The sequence below is a fragment of the Arvicanthis niloticus genome, chromosome 8 (genome assembly GCF_011762505.2).
Source record: "Arvicanthis niloticus isolate mArvNil1 chromosome 8, mArvNil1.pat.X, whole genome shotgun sequence".
Classification (NCBI taxonomy): domain Eukaryota; kingdom Metazoa; phylum Chordata; class Mammalia; order Rodentia; family Muridae; genus Arvicanthis; species Arvicanthis niloticus.
This window is the reverse complement of record NC_047665.1, coordinates 20,516,175-20,535,020: the sequence shown is the minus strand read 5'-3', so window position 1 is coordinate 20,535,020 and position 18,846 is coordinate 20,516,175. Positions and strand designations below refer to the sequence as shown.

The 18,846-nt window shown below is 43.5% G+C and overlaps 1 protein-coding gene across 6 annotated transcripts in view; it reads left to right on the top strand.

The window, feature by feature from the left end:
• Phactr1 (phosphatase and actin regulator 1) overlaps window positions 1–18,846 on the top strand; it is a 460,522-nt gene that overhangs the window by 163,178 nt on the left and 278,498 nt on the right. Inside the window, exon 1 of one of the 6 annotated variants that reach the window (XM_034509805.2) lies at window positions 18,495–18,720. The exons of 4 other annotated variants lie outside the window; for them this stretch is intronic. The gene's annotated coding sequence lies outside the window, so the exon portion shown is untranslated. Of the gene's footprint in view, window positions 1–18,494; window positions 18,728–18,846 lie in introns of those variants that run through there. One more of the 6 variants, XM_076939126.1, reaches the window with a different exon arrangement.

The window sequence follows — 18,846 nt, the reverse complement described above, 5'->3', positions numbered from 1 at the left end:
AAAGCAAAGCTCTCTACAGTCACCTAGAAGCACAGTTTGAGAGTTCAGAGAACAGAGGAATGGCATCGAGAGCCACACTCACATACTCCGAGGGCAGCATCAAAGCGGTGCCCCTAGCTGACTGTCCATGTATTAACTTTAGTGTTCTCAGCTCCTGTTGCCCCTTTATTCGTATCCTTGGCTCCTTGAGTGTCCCAAACAAGGAAACTCTGCTCCCTGGGTAACAACAGGAAGCATAGAAGAAAATATAGCCGAGTATATTCAATCCAAACACAAGATGTTCACTCATCCCGTGATAGACTTGTCTATGGCTGTGAGAAATAGACCATCAAAAAGTACAAATCCAGGTTCTGCCTCTAAAAACCCCACACTAATACTCTTGTCCTGGTACAAAGACATTCGTCATGACCACAAGAGTCATCTTCCATAGTGTTTCTTACTTTAGTGGCTTCTCTATTGAGCTTGATTTAGGTACTCTTTCTTTTCATCAAGACTTCAGAGTGGCTTCTTCCCACCGAAGAAGTACACACTCATCTCATAAATATCTAGAAGGAGGCGTGGTTAAAAAGCTGATCGTGAGACATCAGTACTAGCAGACAGAAGAGCCACACCCTTTGTGCTGAACTCAAGGCCCTTCCCTGGCTGCTCCTGCCTTCCTAGCCTTGGACGTCACCAACCTTTCTCGTGCCTCTGTGCCTTTCTTTATTTCTTGTTTCTTCAAGCTTTGTTGAATCTAGCTACAGTTTACAATCCGGCTTGGTAAGCATCCTCTCTCTGAAAAGGCAATGATTTTTCTAGAACCCAAATGCCATCATCACAATTTTGTCAATGCTATTCGCACAACTCATGTCGCAGATGGTCATTATGCACAGTTGTTAAGACTGCTCACTGGGCAAAGACACCTATCCCAGAAGACAAGCATCTAAACTTCAGGCTACTAACAGAGAAAGAAGCTAGCTTTCTAACAGATATAAGGTACAGTGTGGAGTAATAGTGACCCACAGTCAAAAGGGCTTCAGTTCAGAACAACTGCCTTTCTAGATCATAAAGATTGGGTAACCTGGTCTTTCTATCTTCTTTATACATTTACTGTTTAATGAGGTCTCTTAGACAAGCTTGCAAAGGGTATACATTCTACAAGATTCAGAGTCCAATGATGATATCAACATGTTTAATCCTTTAGGTTGCATGTTTTACATGGTTAATCTCACTTAGTGCTCACAAGTCTATAGATAAGAGACCAGTACTTTTCCACTTTATACAATGGGAGAAGGGTGGAACTCCAAGCTCACTTACTTGCTTAAATTCACACAGTCGGGATCTGAATCCAGGTCTGTCTCATTGCAAAGCCTGAGCCCTTTAATACCACAAGCAAGCGGAACAGGAGTCATAATGTTGACCATGGCCTACACCTTGTACAAAAGAGAACTTGGCAGCCGGGTGGTGGTGGCACACGCCTTTAATCCCAGTACTTGGGAGGCAGAGGCAGGCGGATTTCTGAGTTTGAGGCCAGCCTGGTCTACAGAGTGAGTGCCAGGGCGACACAGAGAAACCCTGTCTTGGAAAAGAGAGAGAGAGAGAGGGAGAGAGAGAGAGAGAGAGAGAGAGAGAGAGAGAGAGAGAGAGAGAACTTGGCACCCAGTGGCTTGAGCCATAGGACATGAGGTCCAAGTGTGTTTTTACAAAATCAGTGTAACTATGAGCATACAGAGTCATACCTATCCACCAACACAAAGAAAGTAGCTCTCCTTACAGGGACAGTGAAACCTGCCTGAGGTCTTAGAACAGAGTTTCTCAGCCTGTGGGTCATGACTCTTTTGGAATCATACAACCTTTTCACGGGAGTCACCTAAGACCATGCAGCATATCAGATATTTACAATTCATACTAGTATCAAAATTACAGTTATTGGGTAGCAACAAAATAAGTTTATGGTTGGGGGGTTCACCACAACATAAAGAACTGTAGTAAAGGGTCACAGCATTAGGAAGGTTGAGAACCACTGGCTTAAAACAAATGGTCCTCCCTGTAGGCCAGTGCCACACAGATTTCAGAGAACAAAGTCTCCCTCTGCTGCCTGCAGGCCTCTCTTTTTCTGCCTCCTGCCACCAGCATCATCTCTCTCATACCAGATTTAAGCCCTGGCCAAGGTGTTGGCACATGGTCTAGTTCTAGTCACAGAAAACTGTGTTAGCTCTTGAGACCCCCCATTGAGTCACATAAAGAAGAGCAATTGAACTATCCATCACTCCAAAATAATGTGCCAGTCACATACCCTACTCTTTCTCCCCTGTAGTCCTTGCAACACCCTGAGCAAGAGACAAAGCAATGTTCCCCAGAGAGAAAGCCTGTTGATGAATGAGCAGTTTCCACCCACCATAGGAGCAGGGAAGGCTTTAATCCCAAAGCTGTCTTTACCACATGTGTTAAAACAACACCTAGCCTTTCTATAAGGTTGCTTAAAGGAACCCCTAAACATCCGTGGTTCACTAGCATTATCACATCCTCTAACAAAATTGGCTTAAAATGAAGTCAAGATTCCTCATCATTCTAAAATCTACGGCAGGGCAGCGATTGGTCTTGAATTTTAAATCCTGAACCCTTTAACTTTCAGTTTTCCCCAGAGCTTGTCCCATCCCTGATAGACCACTTTCTCTTCAGAGTTCAGGAGCATTTACAACTCATGTGATCAATTGCAATTCCACTCATCCATATACCCATTGGTTCTCTCATTCACACACACCATGAACGCTGAAGTTGTCCTATGTGTTGGGCACTGTGGTAGGAGCTGGGCTAAAGCTCTGCCCATATTCTACACAAAGAGCCCAGTGGAATTGGTGAGGCAGATGAGGAGATGGACAGCTCCAGAGGGAGATTGGTGTGGCATTCCAGAATATGTGGCGACAAAGGTTCTTGGAAGGAGTAAAGTTGATGAGCTCACCTTTCAAGGTAGGAAAAAGGGAGACACTGAAAGGAGGGTGAAGGATCGTAGAGGAAAAGAGGTGGGGAGTAAGGGATTCGTGCAAGGATTCCGCCAGCTGAAACATCTGCATGTCAGGGCAGAGCAATGGTCATCTTTAGAGAGTTAAAGATGATTCCAGTGTGCAGCCAGATTTGAGCGCATCTCTGCAAACTCTGCCCCGGAATCTATGTCCCACTTCCTAACCCCCCATCCCACTGCCAGGGTGGCTCACAGTTGGTGCACAGCTGGTGAATGGATTGGCCTAGAGGGACAAACAGCAGGTGTAAAAGGTGGTGTCCGCCCATTCCTCATTTTCCCCCACTGGTCAGGAGGAGGCTGGTTTCCAGCTAACCTCACTTCATGCTGAACACCTCTACTTCCATTGGGCACTCAGTGCTAAGGCAGACAACCTGAAGCTCCTCCACACGCTTTGCTTCTGTCTTTCTCTCTTCCTTCCTTCCTTCCTTCCTTCCTTCCTTCCTTCCTTCTTTCCAAGTTTCAAAGCACTGAGATTTGAACCCAGGGCCTTTCACTTGTTAAGCAAGTGTATTCCCAGCCCCAAATTTTACTTTGGGATAGGATCTCACTGAGTTGCCCAGGCTGACCCAATTCAAGCTGGTCTTGAACTTGTGGTCCTCTTGCGTCAGAACCCCCTGAGTAGCTGGGATCACAGACCTACACTACCAAGCACAACAGTGTTTATGATTCTATATAAATATTGTTCTTTTATAGGATGTGTGTGCATGTGTGTGGAGGGGGTCCTGCCATTCCGCAGGGCTATTCTCTGATTTTCCATATTATTTCTGAGAAAATGACTTCAGTTCCATCACTGAGTGGTGTCACGGTGCACAGTTGTCAACTGCCCACTTACCTGTTAGGAGACACTGGGGTTGTTTCCAGCTTTAGCTGTCACAAATCAAGCTGCTGGGACGATTCCTGTATCTGTATCAGGTCCATACTTTCATCATTATGTAGTAAAGATGAGAATAGAGTGCATAGATACTTCTCTGTGTGGCAAACTCAAACTGGAACAAAACCAAGCCTACCAGGTTTTAAGATCCGTCATCCCTCCCTTCTCTAAGGATAATGAGTAGACACCAAAGACTGTAGTCACAGAGCCTGTAATTCAGCCATCACTGGGCTCCTCTGTCCTCTCAGGAGAGATTGCCTTAGATAACCCACCATAGAAAGCCTGGCTTTGCATTCTCTCCCATTACCGTTCTTTTTCCTCACTGGTCAGATCCCAGCAAAGCCCTAGGCTGAGGAGAAGAAAACAGTGGCTCATCAGTTTCCATTACATGCCACTCCTCCACATCACCTCCTACCAGGCAAAGGTACATCTCAGAGATGCATGTGGGCTGAGAGAGCATTTATCCGAATCAAGGTAAGAGAGATTGATGAGAGGTTGAGGGTGGGGCCTCCTGGAGGAAGTGGCTTCATATAGAGACCTGGGGAGTGATGGGAGTTGGTAGATTGAAGTCAAGGACGGAAAGAGAAGGTGATTTGTTCAGCATCCACAACTTGTACTAAAGCTCGGAAAACAGACAGAACGTAAGAACATACTAGGGACGCTTAGAAGTCCTGCGCCACTGGGTAGCAGACCTCTTCCCTTAGAGCAGCAGTTCTCAAGCTTCCTAGTGCTGTGACCCTGTAACACAATTCCTCGTGTTGTGACCTCCCCCACCCCCACCCCCGCCCCAACCGTGAAATGATTTTCACTGCTACTTTGTAACTGTAATTTTGCTACTGTCAGGAATCATAACGTAAATATCTGTGTTTTCTGATGAGTTTAGGCCACCCCTGTGAAAGGTCATGCGAAGCCCCCCAAAGGGGTCATAACCCACAGGTTGAAAAGATTTCAGGCACTGTGCACCGAAGTAGCCTCTCTCCACAAGCTGTCCTTGGTAATGGTGGTTTCGAATCCCGCATTCTTGACTAGATCTTCTTCCCCACACAGAGCTGCTTCCTGTTGATAATGTGGGTTTTAACAGTGGACTGAAGGGAGGAACTGCCTTCCACTTCACAAAGAATCGCGGTGGCAATCATCTGCCTGGCACCATCCACTATATTATGTGTCCCGTCGTTCTTTTTCTGGGGACCCAGAGTAACACCTCACCCGCTGGGTTAATTGCTTTAAGAAAGAAAATGCTGGAGTGTGGGTTATAGAAAGAAAGACAAGTCAGTGACTCATCTCCCCTGCCGTTAGTTTAAGTTATAATTAACCAAACTTTTAAAATAAAACCGTAATAGCACCTGCTCCACCACGAGGCAGCAGAAGCACACCCCGCTGCATCAGTTCTGATTGCACATCAATGACCACTGCGGATGCTTTAGGCCAGTTACGGAATGATCCTTGCCAGGTGGATGCCGGTCAAGATTAAAGAGCTCAGGGTCCAGCACAGCATCGTGGAAACTGCAAAGCTGCTCTCTGTCCCTCAGTGTTCAGTGTTAAAGGATGAACATTTTAAGTTATGCACCTGTAAGAGGTTTGTTTTGAATTCGGGCACGCCCCCTTGTAATTCTTTACAGTGGCAGCCCTTTAGATGACCTCAGTGACAGGAGAACAAGCCGGAGAAGTACTCTGTGTAGATAAGACCGATTGACAGTGGCTGAGCAGAGTCGGGCTAGAATTCACAACACACCCTGGGCCAACAAGAGCAGAGCTCTTAGGCGATTGGTCCCTCAGCAACTCTGTGCTGCTAAGTGGCTGAACTGCGCATGTGCGCATCTTCCTGGTTCGGCTGCAGGAGGCCGATTATTGGCGGTTGGAACAATGAGCCCTTCAGGATAATGTACGGAAGCTGTCCTGAAGATGCACGGGCACACAAAGCTCTAACACGCTTTCTCTGAAGCAAGGTTTCTCTCCATAACACCTTCGACCTCTGCAGAGTCCTGGATCACCAGGATTTTAAAAATTATTACTTTTTACTCCTTCCCTGAAAAATGAAGCAGAGAATAAACACAGACAACAATTCCACTCCTCGGCAGAAATCCAAAGAGACTTACACAACAGCATTTATTCACAATAGCCAAAAGGTAGGGACACCCTAACCGTCTATCAAGTTGCCAGAATTGTATGAAATCTGGACTACAACTCTAGGATTGGCAATGACCATCACCCCTTTCCTTCCCCCAGCATGAGCCTCCTGAGGAAATTTCAGTTTCTTAGGGCTCATTGTCTCTAATCTGATAGCTGGAGGAGGGGCACACCTCTGCACAGCTGCTATCTAACCAGAAGTGTATGGGACTGCATGGATCTATATACCTAACATGCTAAAATGAAAAATGTGTCTTTTAGCACATGCAAGTCCCCTCATCCTGTGGTAAGATCTTCACTGTGACATCATTAAGGAGTTCGTGGATCTGCAGGATATTCTTTGCAGAAGGATTTTGAAACTCACCAATAATGAAATTAAAATGTGCAGTTTGTTTCCACTTATGTATGAATTGGTGACAGTTAGTGTATCCAAGAAAATAACCCACCCCTCCTCGTGGTTAAACAAACAGCTTTCAAGACGTGAAGATTCACAGAGGCTGTAAAACGTCTGGAAAATTGGTAGGGTCTGAGTGGTAGGGTCCAGGTGAATCTCTCTTCTATCTGAGGTTATAGCTAAGAATGCACGCCACCATGACTCTGTGTGATGTGTTTATAAAAAATAAAGAGAGGAGGGATATGTTTTGGTGGATGTGTGGTGAGGTATGAGAGAAGGGGGTGCAGGCACATGCTGAAGCATCCCTTCCCCCTGAGGGGCCAGCCATACAACGGTATAGTATAGAATAGTTTATTCTGGGCACGGGCATGGGAGAGGAGTTAAGAGGATGGTAGAGGCAAAGAAAGGTGGGGGGGGAGAGAGGGAGAGAGAGAGAGAGAGAGAGAGAGAGAGAGAGAGAGAGAGAGGAAGAAAGAGGAGGAGGAGAGAGGGAATGGGGAAAGAGGGGGGAAGAGGCGAGGGGACAGAGAGGGAGCAAGAAGACAGGGGTAAGAGCAAGAGAGGGAGAAGGGCAAACAACCCCTTTTACAGTGAGTCAGGAATACCTGGCTGTTGCCAGGTAACTGTGGGGCGGAGCTTAGACAAAATGCTAACACTGTGGAGACCCTTCTCTGTGTCTTGCTGTTAAACTTCTCCCTTTATCTGGGGCCACAGAAAATGATAATGCATAATGTATCGAAGTTGTGTGTGTTTAGCTCTCAGGTCGTTATATGGATTGTTAACTTTTCCCAACTCTGTGTGGGATTAATTGGAAACAATCGCAATGTTCGCTCCACGTTGCATGCTTCCCTCGTTAATTAAGAGGCTCTATTGATGACAAAAGGGGCAGCGGCTCTTCAGTTACCACACAGCAGCCAAGGAAGGAAAAGGCTCAGAAAGACAATGCCTGAGAAGGAAGGCAATACAGAGGGCAGGACACCAGCCCAGTGTCTGCAGACAGAGACCCTGAGCCCATCTGCTGGGCTCCCAGGGAGGATGGATTCTTAGCCTCTAGCTCAATCCTGGGTCTCTATTTATTACTTGACAAAAATCTGCCTAAGAATGGAAAATATGTTAAGGAGAATTAAATAACACCATGGTTAGCTTTAAAAACAAGCAAACAAAAGAAAAAACAAAAACCAAAAAACCCTCTCCATAATTACATATTTATATGTTTAATTCTTCCATTTAAAAATAAATTTAAAATATTTCTATAATACAAACATCTTGAAAATAAAATGTTTAAAAATAAACTTGCTTTGTCTTTGTCAGGAAAGCTAGACATGGGAGTGTGTGGCTCTTGCCTCAAAAGACCCATCACTTCCATCGATTAGTGGGTCTGATCAGATTGCTACAGTCAGTGTTCAAAGGTTTATTATTGTGCATCCACTTAGCAAGCTAGGTGGGACAGGGGAGGAAAGAGTTGGAATAAGAGAGATAAGACAACATTCCAGAAAACATTCCAGCTTATCTGAAGCAGAACTTCTCAGAATATTTGAAATGCGCCTGCCTGAAAGGCTAACGGCGTGATTCTCAACCTGTGGGTCGCGACCCTTCTGGACGTCGAATGACTTTTTCACAGGGTTGCCGGAGACCATCAGAAAGCACAGGTAACTACATTATGATTTGTGACGGAAGCAAAAAAGAGTTATGAAGTAATAATGAAAGGAATTTTATGGTTGGGGGCTCACCACAACATGAGGAACTGTATTGAAGGATTACAAGAAATTTGGGAATCACTGCTCTTAGGAAGGTCTGCTATCCAGTGGCACAGGACTTCTAAATGTCCCTAGGACATTCTCATGCTCGGTCTGTTTTCAGTGCCTTAGTGCAAGCTGTGGATGCTGCACGGATCTCTTTCCTTTTCTGCCCTAGACTTCTACCTAGTAATTCCTATCAACCCTCAGGAAGCCACTTCCTCCTGGAAGCCTTCCACTGCCCCTACATACACACACACACACACACACACACACACACACACACATCAATCTCTAGCACTGTGTCATTCACAGCAAGTCCACTGTCTGGTCTGGAATTGGGTTGAAACTGTAGAGTCCATGATAGTAAAGACCATGTTTGTCTTGGTTTTAGATGAGACCGTTCTCTCCATCTTGGTTCTAAGTAAATATTTGTCAAGCCAGTGAATAATGAACAAATGAGCTAGGAAGTATGAATGAAGAAGATTAATATTTCTTATGTAGTAGTTAGACTGAGTGTTTAGGAACTATTAGGCTAAGCAGGGTTAACCCAGCTCATTTGTTGCAGGACTTCTCAGAGCCTTTGAATTGTTAAAGCGTATGAACTCTCTAGGGTGAGACAGAAAGCTAGCATGCCCAATGGCATCACCCAGAACCATTAAGCAGAGACTCCATTTCTTTAACAGAGTGCCTTATAAGATCAGTGTCCTAAGGAGCATGCACTGAAGGAAACCACAAAAGAAGGGGAGGTGTTTTGATGGATGAGAAGGTGGATGGGGGAAAACACTAAAACTGTATAAAATGATAAGTGGACTTTAGTAGCAGAAAACTTGGCACCAAGCACAGATGCAATTCGAGATGAGCAAGGAGAGAGTGCAAGGCCAGGATGAGCCATCAGGGTGGAATGATTTACATGTTATCTTGCACTGAAGGAATACAAGCTGTGGAGGGGATGTCACACACTATCTTGATTTTAAAAAGATGATTCAGATGACATTCTGGAAAGTAAAGAGGAAGGTTTTGCAGAAACCATTGATAGAAAGCCAATGAGGTTTTTGTGGTAGTTTTAGTGAGAGAGGCTTCGAGTGTAGACCAGAGAAATGGCAACTAGTTTAGAAGAGAAAATAGACAGATGCATTTGAAGGTCAGAGGCTCCGACAGAAAAGAGTAAGACCCAGGGAGAGTTCCAGACACGAGCCATTGCTCAAGATGAAAGTAAACAGAAGGGAAAAGGAGAAAGCACCCCCACAAACTGGCAGCTCACAACCACCCGTAACCCCAGCTCCAACAGTTCTGATGACATTTTCTGGCTTCTATATGCCTACACACACACACACATTCACACACACAAACACACATCAGTACACACCAGCACATTCACACACAAACACATACTTACATAACAACTCACACATACATATAAATATATACACACAAACATATATACAACAGCACAAACACATATACACAACACATGCATAAACACACATATACAACACAAACACACATATACAGAACACATACACACATAAACATACACAAATAAACACATATGTACACAGACACACACAATCTCATACATACACAAAACAAGATAAATCTTTACCAGGACTATTTGATAGCAGGACAGTTACTTAACACAGCTCTGAAAACTTTATGAGAACAAAACCAATACCCATTTAACTCATGTCTGTATGTTCAGGGCCTGCATACACATGAAAAGTTGAAAATAACCAGTGTCTGACTGTATACATGAATATACATTCAACTGTGTGAGTGACCATTTAAACACAGGGCTATTTCTAATGGCCCCCAATTGTTTCCAACATTAACGTTGCCCTCTGTTGACCCATTGAGATGCTGAGCTGACTGGGTAAGAGAGCTCAGAACTAATTGGTTCTTTCTTTAGTGAGAAAGGACTTCCTGCCCTAAAACAGCATGGCCACTCTGAGATGATGACTCGGACTGTCAAGAATGACTGGAAGTGGATGAACTGGAGCGGGCAGCTCAGATTTATTGTATTCTTTCAAACAATCCCTTGTGACTGTTGCATTTGCATAAAGGTTGAGAAATGCAGTGGTATTGGGCATCAGAAGAGTGAGTGTCAGGATAGAAGGAAGTACAGCTAGGCAAAAGAAGGATGCTCTAAGACCCAGGTAGCAAAACCCTTCCTGGTGATTGGAGGAGTATAATGTGGATGTGTTCTCTCTCTCTCTCTCTCTCTCTCTCTCTCTCTCTCTCTCTCTCTCTCTCTGTGTGTGTGTGTGTGTGTGTGTGTGTGTGTGTGTGTGCGCGTGCCCATTCGTGTGCATGTGCGTATGCATGTGTGTGCATGTGTCTGTCTGTCTGTCTGTCTGTCTGTCTGTATCTATCTATCTCTCTGACTGTTAAGATGCTACTGTTTGACATAATGATTTGGTGGTAATACTAAAGCATTATTCATTTTCCCCCTTAGGCACATGAGGCTATCAGAGAACACACAGCTAAGATGTAAGTGCTGGCCTAACACGATTCCGTGGCCTGAGCATTGGGCTCTATGTTGCTTTCCCTAAGAAAGTACAGACATGGCAGGCAGTGGTGGCACACACCTTTAATCCCAGAACTTGGGAGGCAGAGGTAGACAGATTTCTGAGTTTGAGGCCAGCCTGGTCTACAGAGTGAGTTCCAGGACAGCCAGAGCTACACAGAGAAACCTTGTCTCAAAAACAAACAAACAAAACAAAAAAAGAAAGCACAGACATGGGGAAGATTATATTTCTATTCAGTTGGGTTCATTATCTGTATTTCCTTAGTGTGCATGTGTGGCTCCAGTCCTTGATATACTTGGATATTTCCTAACTTGCACTATATTAAATTTGATTTCTGAACAGATTTCACCTGGTTCTTCATTGGCATGCTAAGATCCCAAACATTCTGAAATAAAATAGAACAGACTCATTTGAGGACTAGAGCAGAATTCTGAAATAATCAGGTGGCAGAAATTACTGTAAGAACAAGCTTAAGAAAATACAAAACCTGACCCTGGTTTCCGAACCCTAAACTAAAGAATAAAATACCCACTAATGCCCTGCAAAACATTTACTACCTGAAGTGTTCGGATCTCAAAGGCAGCATCTTCCAATACAGACACTCTTCTCTTAACATAGGTACTCAATAGAAATGGAACCAAGTAAATTGCACAAAGCACTATGGTTATCTGGGAAGCATCCTGGAGGAAGTGGGCCTTGGGTGATACCTTTAAAGCTAGCTTAGATACAAACTAGCCAAAAAGGGCATATCTGTTGAAGAAGATGTGCAAAAGAAGGAGTGTAGATATAGTGACTACTATTTAAGACAAGTTTAAAGATTATTTAAATGCTGATACATTCACATACAATTTTAAAGACTGTTTAATATTAATGTCTTTTTAAAGCCAAAGTGGCTTGGTTGACAACTGTGTTATCGCCTTTCCTCTTTGCTATGACATTGTACCCCATGGTCTTATGAGTCAGGAGTTGAGAAGAATTTGGCTGAGTGGCTCTAGTTTCCATGTGTCATGAGGTTGTAGTTCGGGCAATAACTATTGAGTAGTAAGGATGGAACATATGGAAATCCCTGTCTCTGGCCCCTTCGCACAGAGCAGGGTGAGCTTCCTCTCAGTATGACAGCCTCAAGCCAGTCAAGAGCCTGCATGCTAGACAAAGCTGCCTGCCTACCTGGTAGGCTAGGCAAATTCAGAGCTGTAGCTCAATAGTAGAGCACATGCTTAGTCTGCACAAGGCTCGTGGGTTTTATTTCCACCGCCAAGCTGCATTGCTTTTGTTTGTTTTTGTTTCGCACATATGTATTATTCTTTGAGAATTTTATATAATACATTTTAATTATGTTCAGCCCTATTTCTTCCCCAGCCCCTCCTAGGTCCAGCCCTACCTCCCTACCCTCTCAACTTCATGATTTTTTTTCTTATAACCCATCAAGTCTACTTGTGCTACTAATATACTCCTGGGTGTGGTGCATTCTGCTGGAATGTCATCGTCAACCCACCAAGAGCCACCCTCTTCAAATATAGAGAGAATAAGTGTCAATAGAATACTCAACACAAATGAGACAACCATACTGTGCACATGCACGCGCACACACACACACACACACACACACACACACACACACACAACAAGGTTCAGGGACCATCATGGAAGAGAGGACAAAATGATTGTAATCAGACATCGGAGAGGAGTGTCACTGGATACGACGGGACCACCACAGTCATGAACTCACAACAGTGTGATTGCCTGCAGAGTCAACATCCTTCATAGAGGATAAAGGGGTTCACAAGGCCCCACTTCTTTCTAACTGAGGAACTATGGTTAATTGGTGGCTCCCAGGGGAAGAAGAGTCAGTTTTCATGACATTGCCTTTTATAGTGAAGCCTCTTCCGTCCCTAGAAATGATGCCAAGGAATTGATGAGCCCATTTAGATTCAGAGAATGAATCAGACTCCTTCACTTGATTGGAGAGCATCCAGCTTCTAGAATATATGGGATAATAGACATGGTCTGTCATGTCCACCTTTAGAAAAAAGAACCTACAACATGAAAATTTGCTGGAAGACCCTCACATGACATTTATCATTTACTGGGGACAACAGGTCAATTTCTGCCAAGTCACTCTACAAAAGGGGTCTTGTCTGTGTTTCAGAAAGAAGAAAAAGGAGCTTCAGAGCCATGCTGGGTAGGGGCAGTCAGCACCTGCTGTATGCCATGCCCGGGAGATGCATCAGGCCAGATTTTTTCTTTCGTTCACTAAAACTGGGTTAAATGACCGGCATGATCCGGTGGAGTGGCTTGAATCCAATTCCAGTTGATTCTGCTCTAGTAACCATTTCTGACTCCACTCACATCCTTCTAGCATCTCATTCCTGTCTCAGTCCTATCTGGACCCAAGTCATGACATCAATTCCATACGGTGCTTTGGAGCAAATTAAAGGTAGCAACAACAGCCTCACCCAGGTGGGAAGCAGCCTTTTTCTGTTGTTCACCCCTAGCCACGCTGCCACTTGCATTGCGCTGTGATGACTGAAAGCAGAATGAAAAATAGCTTCTCAGATTGGCCGTGGCACCGACTTGGCAGGGAACATAGTAATAACCACCATGTTATAGATTATTCTGGAGCCCTCAGATCATTTTCTTGTCAGGCTCTGCTTTCGTTCTGGGAAATCTTAAGAAACAGCTCCCTGTCTTCCAAATGAGAATCCTCCAGTCTCAGTTCTCTTATTTAAGGAATTGCAGATCTTCCACAATGAAACAAAACAAAGCTGATCTAAGTCTAAAAGCCTGGTAAGCTTAATACGGCTTTGACAAGAAGATCACCAGGCAGAGTGTCTTATAGAGTTGCCCAAGAATGGCAGGACACAAACATTGACTCCCTTTAAACTGATGATAAATGAGAAGATGGGAGGAAGGAAGAAAAGATTGAAAGAGAGAGGAGGAAAATGAAGCCAGAAGGGAGAAGGAGAAAAGGGAAGGCAGGCAAAAAGATGGTGGATCGCTGTCAGTTTACCCACATACAGCAGTGGAAAGAAGGGAGGGTGTAGGAGAAGAGAAGCTTGTACCACTCTGCCTGCTCACGGACTCCCTGGCTCAGCCTCTGATGCTCCATGATGACCTAGCGGCTCTTAGTCTTAAGAAAAAAAAAATTCTCCAAGAAATGACAACACAGTCACTAGCCTACCAAAATTCACAGACCTCCCCCATAAGAATGTATTGTGTCTTCACTCTCTCATCAGAGCCTCGTGTTCAAGTCTGAACCTGTCTCCAACTCCAGAGTCCCCAGAAATCCCATTGACATCTTCTTATGTTGGTATCAAGCCTATTGCACTGTCTATGTAGGTCAAGATGTGTTTACTCTGTGACACAAGTATTATTTTCTATTCATTTCTCTTCGTGAAGGGTTTGTTAAGCCTTCAGCCATGCACTGCTGCTTATGTGGTTTAGTTCCATGTTGTAGGAACAAAATGTAGAAAACAGTAAACAGTTGAGTAACAGATGTGTAACAGGGAAACAACTTGTAGAATATTCCAAAGCCCAATGAGTAAAATGTGAGGCTCCTAGGGGCAAGACATTCTAAGGCCCCTGGTTTTGAAATAGACTTTGTTTTGTTTGTTTTTTTTGTTTTTGTTTTGTTAACAGTTTTGGGTCCACAAGAAAACTGAAAGCAAGGCGCACTGTTCTTCTATATCTGCAACACACAGCCTTCCACATCATCAGCATCTGAAAGCTGCAATCACTATAACAGGTTACCTTTCAATGCCACACCCTTGTTCAGAGCTTAGTGCTACATGTACACTTAGTGCTACATGTTCAATGGGCTCCTGTAATTACATCATGATAGCGAGAAATGAGAATTCTCCTTGCATATGGTTCTTCTTTGCATAACCAGTCTTTCTACTGGTTAAATTGTCAATAGACCAGAACAGTAGTTCTCAACCTGTGGGTCGCAGACTCCTTTGGCAAACCCTTATCTGCAAAAATATTTACATTACAATTCATAACAGTAGCAAAATGTCAGTTATGAAGTAGCAACAAAAATAATTTTATGGTTGGGGGTCACTACAACATGAGGAACAATATTAAAATGTTGCAGCATTGGGAAGTTTGAAAACCACTGGACTAGAGTATGAAGAAGCTACTGAAAGAGCAAGAATAAAGGAAAGCAAAAACACATTGAGCAACGAATGTTGTTTTTGTCCTGAGTGTCCCAGGTCACCATGTATCCACTCCACACAAAGCACTATCAGTGTGTCTTCTTTGCCCTGGCTGTCTGTGAATTTGAAGCCTTAAATAAAATGTGGAAACATTGAAAATATAGAACCCACATGCATTAATCTTTCACAAATAAGTTAGCATGTGAGGATACAATTCATACATGTTGGAGGTGTGATACTTTACCATTTTATACTAAGCAGTGTTCATAAGAATGACCTTATCTTGTCCAAATATAAGAATTGAATTCAAGATGTTTTGTCTATTTAAAATTGAACATAAATCATCACCTTACTGATTTGTTGCTGTTGGGATTAAGTGCAATATACAAAATGCCTAAGACAGGGTCTAACACTAAGTACTAAGAATATTGATGTGTAATCATGAGAACAGTCATGATAGTGGTGCTGATTTATCTAGTAGAGGGGGAAATATTTGGATCCCTCAGACATTTATTTGTCATGTTGCTCATGAAGATGATCTCATGTTTCAAAGTGGACTCAAAGGCAACCTGTACGTAAGACCTGAGCAGGTCATTATCATATGACTATGGTACATTGAGACAAGAGTTATAATGCATTTGTTGTCCTTATTCTGGGTCTTCCTATGTATCACAGGCTGACCTCAACCATGTAATCCTCCTGTCCCCTCTGCTTGAGTACTGGAATTATATGTGTCACCATGTATGGCTATACTATATTTATAAAAGTGATGTGCTGATGTAGACGGGAGAATCGTAAGAATAGAGATACAGTCAATTGCTGGGCAACCCTTAGAAATGTACCGTATTTGGTCAGGCATAGGCATCGTAAGGATGGATATTCCGGGCAGAGAAATCTGACTATAAACAAAATCACCGAGTCATGGAGACCATGTCACAGGAAAAGACACAGACAAAACAGAACCAAGCAATTGAAGCAATGAGGCAAGAGAGAAAAGTCTCTGAAGCCAGTTTATAATAAACCTCCAGTGTATGACACCAGACAGTGGGGATTTTATCCAAAGGGGAATGGTTTTCTATTAAAGCCTTTAAGTCAAGAAGTTGTATGATATAATGCCTGAGTTTGACACAGATGCACAGTACAGCGGGGTAGAGAATGAGTCTGAAGGGAGGAGGCAGAGGCTTGAAGACTAGGCTTGTGTTCTTGGGGTGGCTTGCATTCTTGGGGTGGCTTGGGTTATAGCCAAGACCTCGTGGCTTAGAAAGGTGGGCAGTAGCTTCAATAACATTGAATGGTTCATTTCAGTGGCTTCAGGAAATGAACAGAGAGGAGAGAGACACATAGGACATGGGGTCAAATGTGACACAGAGGACTCTACCCCAAACAGTACAGATGACCCAAGGAAGGAACTTTCTACAAACCCCAGATTTATTTGCTTTACTCTTTATGCCTCCCTGGTGGCACAAACAAAGCTAAAGCTTTGGTATTATCGCAATTCCAAATTTATTTAATATTTTCCTGTTGTACTTAGAAGATACTATTTGAGTGATGCTATGGAATTAAAACCAAGTGAATACAAAAAATGTTTTCTATTCATTTATTTTTGTTATTATGCTTGTATTATTACACTTATTATTACATTATTTATTACATTTATTATATGGGTACATGCCAGGGCACATATGTGGAGATTAAGGGACAACTTGAGAGAGAGTCAGTTCTCTCCTACCATATGAGTTTCAGAAATCAAACTCCATGTGCCAGGCTAGCAGCAAGTACCTTAACCTAGTGAGTCATCTCGCTGTCCACAGACTCTTCTGGAAAAGTTTCTAGGCAATACAGACAAATGTGTTACCAGAGAATGGATTCTAACCCCACAATGGTATAATCCAAGGCAAGGCCATTTAATGTGGTGTCACTATATTGACTACATGTGTCCACTAAGGGCTTTGAATGTGATATGGCTATTCCCGAGCTGTGATATAAGCATAAAATACAAATTAGAAGTCAGACACAGAAAAGGAATACATAATAGTCTATCAATGTTTACTAATCACATGTTGAAATCATATTTTGAATAGTCTAAAGATAATTTCACTAGTTTTTTTTTTTACTGTGGCTACTATAAATTTTAAGATTATGTATACGGTTCCTATTATATTTCTATTGATGAGCACTTATCTATGAAATTCAAATCATTCAGATAATCTATCTTTGTTTTCTCGTTATTGTTCCTTGCCCATCCATTTACTTGTTATCCAATCCCCTGATATTTTCTAATATATCCCAATGTGTCCTTATTCCTATTAAGAAAGTAGTTACTGTGGCAACTGTCACAACAGGCTGTACGGTATTTACTACACCTGCGGGGTGAGACAGAAACACCAATCTGTCATTCCACTTAGATTTTCCTCACACATACCTGGTCTTTGCAAGTCAGAGCAGAGAAGATCTGGTTGCTAACTCGTCCCCATGTCACTGGCTTCTCTAAAGAGGGTAATAGCAATTCCTACCTGCTTACTTCAGAGGGATGCACGGGTAGAGAGTTATCACGGCATTAACAAAGGTAGCTCTAAAGGCACGATACCCATATACTGATAATTTATTTAGTGTTGGTCGTGGGATCAGTTTCCCTTGGTAGACTTGGATGGAGGGTAAAAGGAGGGAAACACAGAGACTGCAGTTACTGGCTATTCTCAAAGAAAAGCAAGGATCTTCTTCAAGTCCATCCCAGATCTTGTGGCAAGACCCAGCTAACTTGGAGACTGGAGGGACCAGAGCCCGCTATGCATAAAAATCATCTTGGCATCTTGTGAACTAGACCAAGAGGCTGGGGTTTTGTAAATCTTATTGTTGTGATATATTCTTCCCCATTTTGCAAAGAGCCTCTTCATTCCCAGCCATTTCTCAGTGGCCCCTCAGCCGCCTGGCATCTTTCAGCAAGACAGGGCATATGTAAATCAGGTAAATTGGAACAGAATGGAATTAGATGAAGAGTTAAGGTTTTACTTTCCACACCAAGCTAGCAGCTTCTTTTTTGGCCATCATGTGTCTTTGAAGTGGTTGGAGGAGAGTGTAGACAAATTAGTGGAGGTCCGGGTTGGGGAAGTGGCTAAAGACCCCTCAAGTCCAACTACCTTTTTGACTCCTAGAATTAAGAAATGTGGCAACAGTATCGAACACTACAGCCTTTAGAATTTGCGCCATGTGTTATAAAAGCTGTATGAGACTTCTCAACTCTGGGTTCAGACGCTTAATCTGAAACCATTCAGTACCTAATCTCAAGAAAGCTACTGCAGATACATCCTGAGAAACCTCTCCTTGCCCAGCACCGGGCATTTAGGAGGTTCTGTACCCATACAGAAAGCCAGTCCCCAAATGAAAATTCTGGAAAGGTTAATTGTCGTAGTCTGATGTTTTGAGTGTCTCTGAGGATATAGATGCTGCGTGGGGTTTGGGCTGGGGACTTAAGGTGGCAGAGTGTTGCTATTGGATCAGTTTCAACTGTATAATGAAGCCAGGAGAGTCGGGTGATGGAATTGCTAATTCTCTTTAGAAGGAGACAAACTGCATATTAAAAAGCTCAACAAATATTCAAAAAAAAAAAAAAAAAAAAAAAAAAAAAAAAAAAAAAAAAAAAAAAAAAAGCAGCCCAGGCGGTGACTGAGAGTTCCAGACTTCTCTATGGTTGAGTCCTTGGGATCCTCCCAAGCTGAGCCAGTGGAGCTGCGGGGCGGCTGAGTCTAAAGACGCACAGAGCTGAGTGGCGGTCAAGCGCAGGTCCAGGGTCTGGGTTGGATCCCCAGCCTACTTTCTGTTTCACTTCGAAATGTCCCTTGCTTCCCAAACCGGTGGCCTCCCAATTCGAGTGAAAAGCTGGACTCCTTGGAGACCTGGGGCTCTGTGAAGGTAAAAGGTGACCGCGGCTAGCCTCAGGGGAGGTGGGGGTGGGGGGTGGGGTGGGGTTGGGGGACGAGTAGGTACTACCGCCCTGCAGGGTCTGGGTGGTTCCACACAGGAGTCAATCTGTCTGCC